The sequence below is a fragment of the Talpa occidentalis genome, unplaced genomic scaffold, assembly GCF_014898055.3.
Source record: "Talpa occidentalis isolate TD23 unplaced genomic scaffold, MPIMG_talOcc4v2.1 talOcc4.11, whole genome shotgun sequence".
Taxonomy (NCBI): Eukaryota; Metazoa; Chordata; class Mammalia; order Eulipotyphla; family Talpidae; genus Talpa; species Talpa occidentalis.
Window position 1 is genome coordinate 78,775,720 of NW_023601104.1, and position 17,472 is coordinate 78,793,191.

Genomic DNA, 17,472 nt, shown 5'->3' on the forward strand with positions numbered 1-17,472 from the left:
CAGAAATAAATGAAATTGAAACTAAAAAAACAATCCAAAAGATCAATGAAACCAAGAGCTGGTTCTTTGAAAAAATAAATAAAATAGACAAACCTAGCCAGCTCACAAAGGAAAAAAGGAGAAAGCACAAATACACAGAATCATAAATGAAAGAGGAGAAATCACAACGGACACAGCAGAAATCAAAAGAATAATCAGTAACTACTATGAACAGTTATATGGAAACAAGTTCAACAATCTAGAGGAGATGGACAAATTCCTACAACTCTACAATCACAAAGCTAGATAAAGAAGAAATAGAACACCTAAACAGACCAATTACAAGCAGCGAAATTGAAATGGTAATTAAAAACCTCCCAAAAACAAAAGCCCAGGACCTGATGGATTTACAAATGAATTCTACCAAACATTCAGAGACGAATTAGTGCCTATCCTTCACAAACTCTTCAAAAAATTGAGAAGGAAGGGACAACAAACACGTTCTATGAAGCCAATATTACACTAATTAAAACCGAATAAGGACAACACAAAAAAGGAAAACTATAGGCCAATCTCCTAATGAACACTGATGCAAAAATCCTCAATAAAATTTTAGCTATCAGAATCAACAATGTATCCATAAGATAATTCACCACGACCAAGTTGGATTCATTCCAGGGGCACAAGGATGGTTTAACATCCGAAAATCAATCAACGTTATCCAACACATCAACAAAAAGAAATATAAAAACCATATGATAATATCAAGATGCTGAGAAAGCTTTCGACAAAGTGCAACACCCATTCATGATAAAAGCCCTTGAAATTCTTGGGATACAAGGAACATACCTCAACATCATAAAGGCCATCTATGACAAGCCAACAGCGTATCATTCTCAATGGTGAAAAGCTGAAAGCAATTCCATTAGATCTGGAACAAGACAAGGATGTCCACTCTCACCACTGCTTTTCAATATAATACTGGAAGTCCTAGCCAGAGCAATAAGACAAGAGAAAGACATCCAAGGAATCCAAATAGGAAAAGAAGAAGTCAAACTATCACTATTTGCAGATGATATGATAATATACATAGAGAACCCCAAAATCTCCACAGAAAAACTAATTCAACTCATCAATCAATTCAGTAAAGTGGCAGGATACAAAATCAACACGCAAAAGTCAGTAGCCTTCCTATACACAAACAATAAATCTGAAGAAGAAGAAATCAAAAAAACCACCCTTTTATTATCGAAACAAAAAAAATCAAATATTTGGGAATAAATCTAACAAAAGAGGTAAAGGACCTATACAAAGAAAACTATAAAACACTGTTAAAAGAAATAGAGAAGACACAAAAGAAATGGAAAGAACATCCCCTGCTCATGGATTGAAAGAAAAATTATTAAAATGGCCATCCTACCAAAAGCAATATACAGATTCAATGCTATTCCAATCAAAATCTCAATGGCATTCTTCAAAGAAATAGAACAATTATTGATGAAATTCATATGGAATCACCAAAACCCGAATAGCCAAAGCTCTCCTGAAAAAAAAGAAGAAATGGAGGCATCACACTCCCAGACTTCAAACTATACTACAAAGCCATAATCATCAAAACTGCATGGTATTGGAACAAGAACAGACATACAGACCAATGGAATCGAATAGAAAATCCAGAAATAAACCCACAGATTTATGGTCAACTAATCTTTGACAAAGGAGCAAAGACTATGCATTGGAGCAAAGAAAGTTTGTTCAATAAATGGTGCTGGGAAAACTGGGTCGCTACATGCAAAAGAATGAAGCTTGACCACTACCTCACACCATACACAAAAATCAACTCAAAATGGATTAAAGAATTAGACATAAGACCTGAAACCATAAAATACATAGAAGGAAATATAGGCGAAACACTACGGGATTTGCACATCAAAGACATCTTTACAGACACATCACCCAAAGCAGTGATAGTGAAGAGAAAGATAAACAGCTGGGACTACATCAAATTAAAGAGCTTCTGCACAGCAAAAGAGACAATAACAAAAACAAAGAGAAACCCCACCAACTGGGAGAACATTTTTGCACACATAATGATTAAAGGACTGATCACAAAAATCTGCAAAGAGCTGATGAGACTCAGCAACAACAAAGAAAATAATCCAGTCAAAAAATGGGCAGAAGAGCTAAAAAGAAACTTCTCTGAAAGGAAATGAAATGGCCAACAGACATATGAAAAAATGTTCAACATCACTTGTCATCAGGGAAATGCAAATCAAAACTACCATGAGATACCATCTCACACCAGTGAGAATGGCACATATTAAAAAAACTAGCAACAACAAATGTTGGCGAGGATGTGGAGAAAAAGGAACTCTTGTGCACTGTTGGTGGGAGTGCAAACTGGTCCAACCACTATGGAGAGCTGTGTGGAGATTTCTGGACCTACTAAACATAGAGCTTCCATATGATCCAGCAATTCCACTCCTAGGTATTTACCCAAAGGACAGAGAAACATCAATTCCAAAGAGCACCTGCACTCCTATGTTTATAGCAGCACTGTTTACAATAGCTAAGCTTTGGAAACACCCAAATGCCAAAAATAGATGACTGGATCAAGAAGATTGTGTACATATATACCATGGAATATTACTCAGCATTCAAAAAAATAAACACATGCAATTTGCAGCAACATGGATGGGCTGGAAGGGATCATGCTCAGCGAAATAAGCCAAAAAGAAAAAGAAAAATACCGGATGGTCTCACTCATAGCAGGAATCTAGAAAACTTAAATAGGGACCAGGAAAATGAATATAAGAAAGTGAAAATCAAAATCAACAAAAAAACTATGAACCAGAGACACTTTTGGGGGGTGGGGGGCGGGAGGGGAAGGATTGGGGTCAGAATGGGGCGTTTGCAATTGTATGGGGGAATATAAAAATAAAATTAATATTTAAAAAAAAAATAAAATAAATAAATTCACATTTAAAAAAAAAAAAAAAAAAAAGAGATAGGGAGTGTAGAAATAAAAACACATCCCGATCCATAACTATGAGACATCTAACAAAGGGTAAGGAAAATACATCATATTTAGTTATAAAATTTAAATCTCCTTTTTACTTATATGAATAAAGTTATCAAAATTCTGTCTAGTCAAATCTGGAATGAATGAGGGGTTTCTGAAGGGTCATTTGAGAGTTATACCTTCTAGGGAAATGGAGACTTTTCTTTCTAGAATTCTTTCCCCTTTTAATTATGCTTGTTTGATTTTCTTTGTCCTGTTATCACAACTACAACTGTAGGCCCCTCTCTTGTTAAATTATAAGGAAGACTGGACAAACAGGAGTAAGCTTCAGAAAATTCACTATGAGATAAAACAAAACTACAGCACAAACTTGATACATAGGAGATATATACAAGACACACTCATGAAACTGGACACTGACACTGAGGAATTTTTCCCTTAGAAGAAAAAAAGTTAGCCACATCGGTAAAATTACTTCAATTTTCACAACAGTATTATTTGGTTCCAAGTGTAAGAGATGAACTAAAATATGAAACGATGGGTGCCAATTTCAATATCTGGGGGAAAACAGCAAACCCATAAATTTGCTTAGTTTAGCTAAGCTTTTTTTTTTCCAGGAGAATCTAATATCACAGGGTTAAGTTCCAAACATAGCACAAAAAGTAAAAATCACATAAATTCACCATTACATTGGGAATATCTTAAATCATCCATAAAGTACAGAACTTCACTACTGCAATAAATCCAACAGAGCCAGATTTCCTTTTCTAGTATGGGACAGTTTGCTGTTTTCAGCCGAACACAGTTGAAGTAGCTGGCTTATGTTCAGGGCTACGTTGTGAGAAAAGTATCTATCTGGCAGAAGAACCACATGACATGCTCAAACTATGGGAAGCACAAAAATACCGTACAGTGGAAATTCAGTAGAACAGCAGAGAGAATCTAAATTTAATTGTAATTGTTTTAAACTCTCACTTTTACTGTTCTCTGAACAAACATGGCTGAATGTGAATATATAAAATTCCACGATACTCTTCATCACACTTATATTCCAGAATTCTACTGGGAAAGTTATAAGAAAAAAAAAATGTACAGATTGCCTATTACCCCCCCCCAAGAAAACTGTTCATTCATTAAAATTTATGCTACAAATGCCATATTAAATCATTGGAGTATGGTACCACAAGCATAAAATATTTCTCTTTTGATTTTTTAAATTACTACTGTTTCTTATGATGTGGAATTTGCTTTCAAGATTTAGAGTGAAGGGAAATAACCTTTTATTTGATCAAGTGAAAAAAAATATAAGGAATCCTAAACTCTCAGTAGGCCAAAGGATTTAGAAGTAGGTCATCCAATCAAACCCCTACTCTATTAATGAATCCTAAGAATTCTGGATTACATTAAATACTGGTCTAACTGGCATAATTTGCCTAACAGGAAACAATTTGTAATTTATTAGGTTGTATCACTGGTTCAGTGTTCCACCTAAGAACTGGGCAAAACAAAACAAAAAACAATACAGCAATGGAGTACGGTTTTTTGACAGATGGTGAAATAAAAATGTCCAATGCTTAACTTACATTGTCATTTTAAAAGTTCATAGTTTTGTGATAAAAACTAATTTATAAACAGATTCGTGGAAGGATAGAGAGAACAAAGGATTGATTTTTTTTTAAAACCTATTTCTCAAAAGAAACATTCATCCAGCTCCTATATAAACCTAGGTGTCAATAAATTTGAAATTTGTTATATTTCAGTTCAATTTTTTTAATTAATAGGCTACATGTTAGGATATCCTGAATAGTCTATTTTCTTATTTCAGAAAACTGCCATTTATAGAATTTTCGAAGAAAAAAATTTAAGAACAGATTATTCTAATTTTTTAATAACTAAAACTTTTCAGCTGTCAGATAAGAGATTTAAAAACAACAAATTAAGTCCTGGTTATCACCATCACAGTTTGAGTGTGGAAGCTCTCTACACTCCTCAGCCCCATTACCACTGAGACAACGTGGTCTTCACCAGGGACTAGTACCTCATAATCAATCTCTTCAGATTCAGCAATGGCCTAAGATAAAGCAGAAATCTGAATGTGTATGTGCCCTTTCTTCAACTTTCATCAGAATCTCAAAGGATTATCTAACTACCAAAAATTCAGGAACCACTGATTTTAAACAATGTTCTACGATCCTTATCTATTATGTGATTTTATAGATATGTTTTACTAATTTTCACCTTTCCACTCATCCAAAAAATTCTTTCTTTTGTTTTGATGCATGTGTTCTTTATTCATGCCTTAAATATAATAATGGAAAATTAGAACTTCATAAAATAAAAAAGACCTTGTCTACTCAAACACTCAAAGGTGGTTTCAAAAGCTGAATCTGTATTCGAGATTTTTTTTTTTAAAAAGCCCTCTATTGAGAGCTTTTTTCTTTCATTTATAGAACCAATTTTATGTTTTAGTTAATCACTTGCCTTTCAATTGAGAAAATAATGGGCAAACTCAATTTTAATTTAACTATTCTTACCTTTTAAAGCATGTTAAACTTATATAAAAATACATATACATGACCACTCCTAAACCCATATAGACAGACTGACTTCATCAGGATAGTTCCTTCAAGAATTAAACCTTTACTTATAGACCAAAGTGATTTTGCTCTGATTTAGTAAGGACAGATTTAGTAAGGAACATCTTGATGAAAAAGGGCAGAATTGCTGAGAATGCTAGCCTACTTTTTACACTGATTTTCTTCCTCAAGCATCTGTCAAGTGTGGGATGAGGAAAAGGTGCTGGAATCTGGAGAGGCAGACTAGAATAAAAATATATTTGGTTCCAAGAATTTAAAAGAGACAGAAATGCCACTGGAAAAGTTATACAAATAAGGTTAAAAACAGCTTTGCTCCCTTTACTGACAACTTTGTCTATTTTATAACCCTCTCTGATCTGACTCCTTTCTTTCCCTCAAAACGCTCTTTCCTTATTCAAGCTATGAACAAAAACTTGTAAATATACCTTAAATCTTTCCACTGCTCTTCATTTCTACCATCAGAAGACCCGTGGTCTAAGACAACTTTGTCGTCTGCTTAAATGGGTATAAGACATCAACTAATATTTATTTCAGTTTCCTCTATTGTTTCCATATGATCAACTAAGAACAAAGTAGTCAGTGGAATCTTTAAAAACATTAGGAGGATCAATGGCACTGCTCAATAACTCCATGACTTTCCACTGTATCTTGAAATTAAATCCCATCTTAGTATTCAGGGAGTCTATATTGCATAATAATTCATATTGCCCAAGTAGTGGTGCTTGAACAGTGATCGCATATCACAAATGTTTAGAAATATTAGCAAATGATGGTAGAGCCTCTGCCATTTCTCTTTACTGTGAGATTACACTCTTTACCTGGAGAGCGAACTATGAATCTTTCAGTAACTACACCATCTTTCCCACTTTGAGCCTGCTGCTTCCTCCTGCCTGAAATGCTTTTCTCTCAGACCTTCAAGTATTTTAGTCTTTCAGTCTCCCACTTATACTGCCAGAATCAGCCTAAATATCATCTCATTGATGAGGCCTTCTTTCTAAATTATCTATAACTCTTTATCGTGCTGCTTTTTTCATTTCAGTTATCTTTGTCATCAGTTATTTTCTTCATTGTGCTTTATATTCTGTAATCACTTTTTGTTTCATTGGCTAAACTTTCTTAAATATCATTGGATGATGACTAAGCATACATCCAATAAATTTTCTAACTTTCTTAATGTAGGAAACATTGGATTCTGTTCTTCATTTCCAAAATAACCTTAACTAATGTAAGTACTGATCTCCTCTCACCAAGAAGCTAACAAGTTGGTCAATATCATAAATATGTCACAGGCCATTAGATGATTCATTATACCTACACTCTTCCCTTAATTGTTAATTAAATAAAACTTGTATCCAACAAAGTATCATATTAGGTGCTAGAGGAAAAGGAGACAGGGAGAAAATAAAGATTATTTCCTCTCCTAAGGACTTAAATGATATAAACATAGGGGGAGAGACAAAAAGGGAGTATTCCAGGGGCCTCTCTGGTGGCACAGGCAGTTGAGCGCAGCTCTGTGAAGCTGTCCGCAGTCTCTGGTTCGATCCCCACCGGCGGCGGAGCAACCAGCATGGCACCACAGACCACTGCTCCCCTTAGCAGTGTATTTCAGTCAGTCTGCCTGTTCTGTCTCTGGTGAATCCTCTCACCCTCCCACACCTCTGGCCTGTACCCTGGTTCTTGTATAAATAAATAAATCTTTAAAAAACAAAAAGGGAGTATTTCAATAAGGGGCTGGGGTGGGAGAGTCATAGTATATATGAAAAAAATATATATTTTATCAAAGCTAAGATATTCTCAACTGTAAGATACTATCAATTGCAAAATATTCTCAATTGTAAGCACCATTATTTTATGTTCAACTTAGAAAAAGTGCTGCAAAATTAACTGCTAATTAACAATTGCTCATTAATTGTGATGTCATCAATAATAAGATGCATCCCAATACAAGAAATGCTCCCCAGTTTCAGAGATGTTAAAGGATGAAGTGAAGAGGAAGAGGAGGAGAGACAGAAAAGAATCAGGAGGTGGAGGGGCAGGGAGAGAAAAATCATCATTTTAATAACACAAAATCAATTTCCCAGGAACCTCACTAAGTTGCAATGATTATTCATTAAAGTTTTTTATCAGGAAGAAAGAGAAAGTCACTAAAAAGACTGTTCTCAAGTAAAACTTGCTTTCTTAGTCTTTTCATTTGCCTTGTGTATGTATACATATCACTTTATTTTTAGCTTTTTTGAATTACTTCGTATTCAGCACATAGTTTGTACCTAGCACATAGTTTGGTTTCACTTTTTTTTTTTTTTTTCAATTTGTGATCCAAATTGAAAATCTTTTTTTTTTTAAAGGTGAGTTAAATATAAGAAAAAAAAAAACTTCAAAAATCCTAATTGACTTGTGGATCACAGGCCATGTCTCAAAGAAGCAAGCATAACTGAAAACCATGATAGCAAATTAAAAAAACTTAAACATGTAAGTATAATGAAAACACTCCATATGAAAACTCATGACTTACAAACATGTAGCTTTAAATGCTTGTGTTAGAAAATAACATTAATAATAGTGAGTTAAACATCTATCTGAAGGAATCAGAAAAAAAATACTACTTCAATTAACACAGTAGGCTAGATTATCTAATTCACTGAAAACAACTAAAAGTGATGGATAAAATTTTACTTAAAAAAATTAACATTGAAGAGTCGACAAATTGTACAGAAATAACCAGAATAACATGATTGAGAAAACAGAAACTCAGAGCGATAAAGGGAACAATCAAACTGGTTTTGCCCTATTGACATCTGCCTAACTCAAAGTTGAACTTGAATTTTGATGATCTCTTGAGAGATAACACAAGTCAGAGGTTAAAACCCACTCAACACCAACAACACCAACAAACAGTGACCCATTCTCCATAAGCCTGGGATCCCTAGTTTCAGAAAAAGAGTGAACTTTTTTTTTCAGATAAATAGTGAACCAGAAATAAATCCAGTCTACCCATTCCATCTTATCCTCAAAGAGAACAAGTTTGTCTTTCTGTTGCAGAAGAAAACAAGGATCCTAATAGGTTATAAAGTTAAGTTGGCTCCCACACATATTTGCAACCCAAATTTATCCTATTTGGGCAGTTTAAAACCTCAAGGGACGAATTTGCTCACCAAACTATAGAATTTTGAGGCATCTTTGAAAAAAGGTTAATGTTCTTAAAGCAATGCATTTCCTTCTTGGGCCACAAAAATTAACTCACAAATATTTTTTCTGTAAGCATTCTCATGGTCAAAATATCACACAGGATAAATAAAAAGAAATCTACACCTAGGTATGGTCTACAAAATGTCAAAAAATTAAAAAAAAACAACAACCCAAAGAGGTCAAAAGTAGCCAGAAGCAAGAAAGACAGAGTCATTCAAATGAACAATGGGGCAGTTGATTTAACAACAGCAACAATGGAAACCAGAACAGAGTAGATTTATTTCTTCCAATGGTTTGGAAAAAACTGTCAAACCATAATTTTATACCTAATGAACTATCTATCAAGAATGAGGGTGATAAAGACACTTTCAGACAAAAAGCAGAGTTTACTGTCAAAAACTTCCTTAAAGAAAATCCGAATGAAAAAATATTCAGAAAGAATGTGATCCAGATGGAGGGCCTCCCTGGTAGTGCAAGGGGTTAAGACCCAACCTATGAAGCTATGTGCAGCCACTGCAGCACAAGTTTGATCCCCAGCCAGGGAACTACCCACATGGCGCAGCAGACCTCTCCTGTCTTGCCTGCTGCTCCCCTCAGCAGTGTATTTCAGTAAATCTGCCTGTTCTGTTCCCCGCTCTGTCTCTGGTGAATCCCCTCACCCCCACACCTCTGGCCTGTACCCCAGTTCTTGTATGCATAAATAAATAAATCTTTGAGAAAAAAAAGTGTGATCCAGATGGAAAAATCTGAAAACCCTAGAGGAATCACAAAGTTGGAATTAACATCAAATTCATAGTTCACTGTCACTATTTTCTGCCACAAAGACTGAAGAGAGAAGAGTAGGAAATAAGTTAACAGCAAGAGGCAGAAATGGACCCACAATAGAAAAAGGAGTAAGGTCCTAGTAGCATTCTAAGTCACTAATCCAGTTATTCCTAAGACTAGATGAAATCTTCAACTTGATACCACTATCTTTATTATCAAATTATGCTTTCACTTAAAAATTATAGAAAGGAGAAAGGTCAGAAATTAATGAAATAGTGGGCCTCCCCTGGTGGCGCAGCAGTTGAGCGCTGGGCTGCAAGGCTGCCCACAGCCTCTGCAGTGCCGGTTCATTCCCCGGCCACCAGCGAGGGTCCCACAAAAAAAAGAAAAAAAGAAAAAAAAAAAGAAATAGAAAATATACAATATAAAAAATCAAAGTCAAGCACTGATTTTTTGATAAAGCTAATTATATATATGTGTATATATATATATATATACACACACACAAACACACATATACATAAAACCTCTATCAAGAGAGATTAAGGAAAAAAGTTAAAGACACAACGAACATTAAGGATAAAAAAGAGAAATATATAGACAGCAGAAGTTAAAATATAACAAAAGAATGTTTTGAACAACTTCATGCCAAATACTTAAAAAATTCAAAATTACAAAATGGATGGATTCCTAAAAGCAAAATAACTTTCTAAAAACTGACCTAATTAGAAACAAATCCTAAATAAGCCTACTTAGAAATGCATATCCCTCTCCCCTGCAAAATACTAAGTCCACACCCTTCCCAACGAATATTAAACCCAGATAACGGAACAGACTTTCAACCAAACTTCTAAGAAATAGATCACTCTAGTCTTACATAAATCCTTTCAGAGGGGGAAAGAATTAGTTCCTAACTCATTCTTTGAGTTTGGCATAATCTATTACTAAAATCAAATAAGGACCATACAATAAAAACCTTGAGCCAATGTCACCTGTGGACACAGATGCAAAAATCCTAAATGAAATGCTAATAAACTAAATTCAGGTGTATAAATAAAAAATTATCGGGCCTCCCCGGTGGCGCAGCGGTTGAGCGCTGGGTTGCGAAGCTGCCCGCGACCTCTGCAGCGCTGGTTCGATCCCTGGCTGCTCCCCGGCCACTGGAGGAGGGTCCTACATGGCGCGCAGACCTCTCCTGCCGCCCGCTGCTCCCCTCAGCAGTGTACTTTGGTCCTTCTGCCTGCTCTGTTCCCCACTCTGGCTCTGGTGAATTCTCTCACCCTCCTGGGCTTCTGACTGTACCCAGTGCATGTATAAACAAACAAACAAACAAACAAATAATACATGCCTCTTTAAAAAAAAAAAAAAAAGAAAAAAATTACCATGTTGAAGCTGGGTTCATTCTAGCAATGCAAGGGTACTTCAACATTAGAAAATCTATAAATGGTCACCACATTAACAGAATAAAGGAGGACAAAATAATCATCTCGCAAATGCAGAAAAAGCATCTGACAAAATTCATTCTATACACACACACAAACACAAATCAGCCAACTAACCATAGAGGTCTTTATCCTACAGAGAACCTATCAAAATTCCATAGCAAACGTTCTTTTTTTAAAAAAAAAAAAAGATTTTTATTTATTTTTGCATACAAGAACTGGGGTGTAAGCCAGAGGTGCAGGGGGTGAGAGGATTCACCAGAGACAGCGTGGGGAGCAGAACAGGCAGACTGACTGAAACACACTGCTGAGGGGAACAGCAGGCTGAGACAGGAGAGGTCTGTTGTGCCATGTGGGTATCTCCCTGGCAGGCCGGGGATCCAACTCATGCTGCAGTTGCTGGCAACAGCTTGATAGCTCTGTCTTTAATCCCTGTCCCCCCCCCCCCCAGGGAGGCCCAGCAAATACTATTCTTAATGGTGAACATAAGGAGCACTTCCTTTTAAAAATTAGGCGCAAAACAAGGATGCCCACTGTTAACACTTACATCAAATACAATACTAAAAATCCTAAATAGCATGGCAAGGCAAGAAAAAGAAAAAAATCTAAGCATTGAAAAAGACGAAACAATTTGTATTTAAAATAGTTCAAAATAATTTAGTAAGGTAGCTGACCATAATTTAAAAAAAACTTTGTATCAGCAAATAGAAAACGGAAAGGGAAATATACTATGTACAATAGTAACAAGAAGATATCTAATAATTAAATCTAAGAGAAGACTTAAGAGATGTTTATAGAGAGAAAGAGAAAAACCTTACTGGAAAATATCTTTAAATATCTAAAAAACGACAAAGATATTCATATTCAAGGAAGGATGGTGCAATATAAAATAAAGAGAATAAATTAAACCCATTGTGTAGATTAAATGCATTTTCATAACTTGACTCAAATGACTCCCATTTATGGATACTTTTTCAATTGGTATAAGTTTATCAGTACTAATCATAGGTAATTTACTTACTTTAATTAAATTGTAATAACAGTTGAACTTCAGAGTTCTGACAGCTTCAATGAAGAAGTTTAAGTAAGAAACAGGATTAAAAAAAAAAGAAACATATGGCTGAGTCTGAGGTGCATATGCTGTGATCCCTTGGTTCAAAGGTCATTCATCACAATGCAAGTTCTGATAACCACTCTTGCAAGTGATAAAATGCTGCCTACACTTTATACAACATATACAGTTTTGGTTCTTGATAATAACTGTGAACTTGCCAAAACACCTGTCCTTAAAAGCCACTTAAAAATGTAGACATTTAGGGCCTCCCCAGTGGCGCAGCGGTTGAGCACTGGGTTGCGAAGCTGCCCGCAGCCTCTGCAGCGCCGGCTCAATCCCCGGCCACTGGGCGAGGGTCCCACATGGCGTGCAGACCTCTCCTGCCGCCCGCCCACTGCTCCCCTCAGCAGTGTACTTTGGTCCTTCTGCCTGTTCTGCTCTCTGCTTTGGCTCTGGTGAATTTTCTCACCCTCCCGCGCTTCTGACTATACCTAGTGCTTGTATAAATACATAAATAAATCTTAAAAAAAAAAACTTAAAAAAAAATGTAGACATTTATTCTATAGAGCCATGTGTGGGCCTTACACGTCTAATCCCCTTGTGCACGTGAGACCTATAAGCAGTTGCCCACGCTGCTTTACAACAGACCTGAACTTTTTCAAAACTATGAACAGGTCTTTAGGTCTAACTTACTCATATTTAATTTTTGCTTATGTAAGTTCTATGATATTTTATACTGCTGCTTAAAGTTTGCTTTATCCAAATTTCTGAGAAGAGAATTAGACACAATGATCGTTTGTTTTACTAGTTGCTAGGCGATAACACTAATTGTTAACATAACATTTATTGAATGCTTACTGTGTGCCAAATACTATTTTAAGTGCTTTGTACATATTAAATCACTTAACCCTCACAACAACCCTATTGGGTGGATAATATTAACATCTACTTTTTACACATAGGGAAACTGAGGTACAGAAAGTTAAGTAACTTTCCCAGTGTCACACAAGTGAACAAAATTAGGGAATTATACTCAGGTAGTCTGTCTCCAGAGTCCAGACTCTCAATTACTCTGTTATATTTCTTTTCACAATATTTGAAGATACATAAAATTATTATGGACAAAAAAAATCACCATCAAAAATTTTATCAACAGGAATTATATAACAGTTAAGTAATATAAATACCAATACCACTTATCATAGGTTGATACTTCACAGCTATCTCAAAGTTTCATGGCCATGATTAAGAGTTTTGAAGTTGGACAGACCTGGCTTTGAATCTTGGCTGTGCCCTTTACAAGCTGTGTGACTTTGGACAAGTTTCGTAACTTCACCAAGCCTCAGTTTCCTCATCTGTAAAATGAGAATAATAAACATCTCACAAAATTGTAACATTATTGCTATGTTACACTGATCGGGTAACTTCAAACAAAGCACAGGTACACAAAAAAAGAAGAGGTTCTCAATATCCCTCAGAATGAAGGACTTTATTATAATGCTATCAGAAAAATGCCAACTCCAAGGCTATAAGTAAATACAAGATCCACTAAAAGATGTAACTTATAACTATGTTAGTAACTATAAGATCCACATACTAATGCAGAACCACAGTCTCCTCTGATTTATAAAAAATAACCCCTCCCACACCTGATAAAAGTCAAATGCTTACAGATAAATTACTGGATATTTAAAATACTCTCTCTCTCTCTCTCTCTCTCTATATATATATATATATAAAACTGCATATTTGAAATTCTCTCTCTCTCTCTATATATATATATAAAATTGACAGGTAAGAAATTGTTGTTCATTGAGAACAGTGCTCACAAATCCCATTCCACACATTTCTTTTTTCTTTTTTTTTTTTAATTTATTTATTTATACAAGAACTGGGGTACAGGCCAGATGTGTTGAAGGGTGAGAGGATTCACCAGAGGCAGAGCAGGGAACAGAACAGGCAGACTGACGAAATAAACTGCTGAGGAGAGCAGCAGGCAAAACAGGAGAGGTCTGCTGAGCCATGTGGGATTCTCACCGGCTGGTCTGGATCGAACCCGCACTGCAGAGGCTGCGAACAGCTTCACAGTGCGGTGCTCAACCGCCTGTGCCACCAGGGAGGTCCCCCACACATAATTCCTAAGACTAGAAGTATTCAACAGGAAGAGCTATCCAGAAAAATCAATTCCTGACATTGATAGGGAATTTTCATAATGGAAAAACAGAAGTAGTGTAGAAGATGGACCCAGAGGTCACCAGAATACAAGAGCAATTTATTTAAAACCACCTATATCATCTCCATGTTTATACATGTGTTCCATGTTGCTAACCCTTCTCATATGAACTAAAATTGAAAATTCTGTTCATTTCCTTGTAGTCAACAGTTGTTCTGCAAAATGTTAAAAATCTGTTTGGCTTGTGATTTGTTTTTTTGTTTTGCATATTTCTCTCTGTCCCCAAAGAAAATATACAGTTGGTAAAAGGGTAAATATTATAGAAAATAACACAAGGAAAAATTAAGTTATCAAATGGTTTACAAGGTTAGAAACAAGTAACTTGGAGAGTCCTTAAATAAGGCAATTCAGATAGAATATTTAACAGAGCATCTACTGTGTGCAATGCAATCACAATACTCAGTACTAGAGGAGTTACAATCTCTATCCATTAGGTTTCATAATTAAGGGAGGGACTATAAAAATAATTTATAAAAGAACACTGCAAATGTTTTAAAAGAGGCACAAAATGCTGTGGGCTTTAAAAGGGAATACGTTTAATGAGTCAGAGTGGAATTACTTCATTGAAGGTATAGCACTTGAAAAGCAGGATTCTAAAGAACCCTAACATGAATACAAAAGCAATGTAAACTAAAGTGCTTTCCTTTTGTTATTATAGAATTATTGCCTCTTAGTTACTATCAAGATGGAAGACAGAATATAAAAATGTACTAAATAAATCTAAGAAAACATTTCCAACAGGAAATCCATAATAGCTATATCTTTATTTTTTTTTAAAGATTTATTTATGCATACAAGAGCTGGGGTGTAGGTCAGAGTTGCGGGGGATGAGCGAATTCACCAGAGAGAGTGGGGAGCAAAACAGGGAGATGTACTGAAAGACACTGCTGAGGAGAGCAGCAGGCAAGTCAGGAGAGGTCTGCTGTGTCATGTGGGTTGCTCCCTGTCTGGCCTAGGATGGAGCTTGTGCTGCAGTAGCTGGTGATAGTTTTAGAGTGCTGTCTTTAACCCCTGCACCACCAGGGAGGTCCCAGTAGCTGTATCTTTAATTGCCATTTACTTTCACGAATTAGCTTAGGATTTTATAAGAAATTTTCACTTATGTAGTAAAATTAGGAGAAAAATTTTGAAATAACTTAGCTGTTTATTCATTCATTTACCATTCATTCACTTACCCAATTCCTTAAAAAAAGAACTAAAAAGTACAGGGACTCCCCGGTGGCGCAGCGGTTGAGCGCTGGGTTGCAAAGCTGCCTGCAGCCTCTGCAGCGCAGGTTCGATGCCCGGCTTCTCCCCGGCCACCGGAGGAGGGTCCCACATGGCGCGCAGACCTCTCCTGCCCCTGCCGCCCGCTGCTCCCCTCAGCAGTGTACTTCGGTCCTTCTGCCTGCTCTGCTCCCCGCTCTGGCTCTGGTGAATTCTCTCACCCTCCCACGCTTCTGACTGTACCCAGTGCATGTATAAACAAACAAATAAATTAAAAAAAATGCCTCTATTAAAAAAAAAAAAACTAAAAAGTACAAATGGGCACAAAATTTAGCTCTAAGAATAAAGACAGCAAGACACAAAAGAATATGAAATGAGTTACACAGAATCAGTTAATAAGAGGAAGCCTAGTTTTTCATATCTGTTTCTACCTCTAAAAGAATTTAACAGGGGCCTCGCCTGGTGGTGCAGTGGTTGAGCGCTGGGCTGCGAAGCTGCCCACAGCCTCTGCAGTGCTGGTTTGATCCCCGGCCGCCAGCGAGAGTCCCACATGGCGCGACAAACCTCTCCTGCCGCATCCACTTCTCCCGTCAGCAGTGTATTTCGTCACACTGCTTGTTTTGTTCCCCGCTCTGGCTCTGGTAAATTCTCTCACCCTTCCGTGCTTCTGACTATACCCAGTGCTTGTATAAATAAATAAATAAATCTTAAAAAAAAAAATTTTAACAGGGCCTCCCTGGTGGCGCAGGCAGTTGAGCACCGTGCTGTGAAGATCTTCGCAGTCTCTGTAGTGACGGTTCAATCCCTGCCAGCAGTGGAGATGCCCACATGGTGAGGCAGACCTCTCCTGTCTCGCCCGCTGCTCCCCTCAGCAGTGTGTTTCGGTCAGTCTGCCTGTTCTGTTCCTCACTCTGTCTCTGGCAAATCCTCTCACCCTCCTGCACATCTGGCCTGTACCCCAGTTCTTGTATAGATATATCTTTTAAAAAAATAAATAAAAGAATTTAACATATGAATCTTCATGAAAAAGACTCTAAAATGTGTCTTTCATAACAGATTTACAAGATTAGAAAATATTTTTGGTAGATTTTATTAAAGTAGTATAAATGTAGGGTCTCCCCAGTGGCGCAGTGGGTTGAGCGCAGCGCTGTGAAGCTGTTTGCAGCCTCTGCAGCACGGGTTTGATTCCAGGCCGGCCAGGGAGATACCCAAATGGCATGGCAGATCTCTCCATGCAATGTTTTCAGTTCATCTGCCTGTTCTGCTTCCCACTCTGTCTCTGGTGAATCCTCTTACCCTCCCGCACCTCTGGCCTATACCCCAATTCTTTTATAAAAATAAATCTAAAAAAAATTTTTTTAAGTAGTATAAATGTAGAAGATAATGCACAGATTATAAGTGTACAGCTCAACTAATTTTCACAAAGAAACACCCATGTAACTAGCCCCCAGAGAAAGAAGAAAACATTATCCCCATCCTAGAAGCCCTCTCTTCCAATCAATACCCCCTGCCCACAACAAACATAACACTATCTTAACTTCTAACATCACAATGTGTTTTGTCTGTTTTTAAACTCCATAAAAAAAAATCCTACAATATGTTCTATTTTACATTTAGTGATTTCTTTCACTAAACATTATGAGATTCATCATTACTGTTGATCATAGATATAAATCATTCATTTTCTTGGATTGTGTTCATTATTAAAAAGGAAAAGCAAAACTGAATTTATAAAGTTGTGAGGTTTAAATAAGAAAGTAAATATACAGTAATTGGCACAGGAAAAATGACATTCCAGAACATTAGTTCTCTTCTTTTCCTTCTTCTTTATCAAGGTGAAGTAATCCTACCACTAGCCCTATATATTCTGCTTTCCCTTCACAAACCACACAGTTCCCCCTTCATAGAATGTTTTTCTTTTAGTTGTTTTCTCTAATTATACTTATTAAGGTAAAGCTGGTTTACATCACTCTCTTTGTCTACAACTT

At 36.4% G+C, this 17,472-nt stretch overlaps 1 protein-coding gene across 11 annotated transcripts in view; it reads right to left on the reverse strand.

Moving 5' to 3' along the window:
* NUMB (NUMB endocytic adaptor protein) overlaps positions 1-17,472 on the reverse strand; it is a 164,212-nt gene that overhangs the window by 70,649 nt on the left and 76,091 nt on the right. For 10 of the 11 annotated variants that reach the window (XR_008550368.1, XM_054691514.1, XM_054691512.1 and 7 more), the window contains exon 3: positions 13,316-13,400. The exons of the other annotated variant lie outside the window; for it this stretch is intronic. The gene's annotated coding sequence lies outside the window, so the exon portion shown is untranslated. The remainder of the gene's footprint in view (positions 1-13,315; positions 13,401-17,472) is intronic. 11 annotated transcript variants of the gene reach the window in all.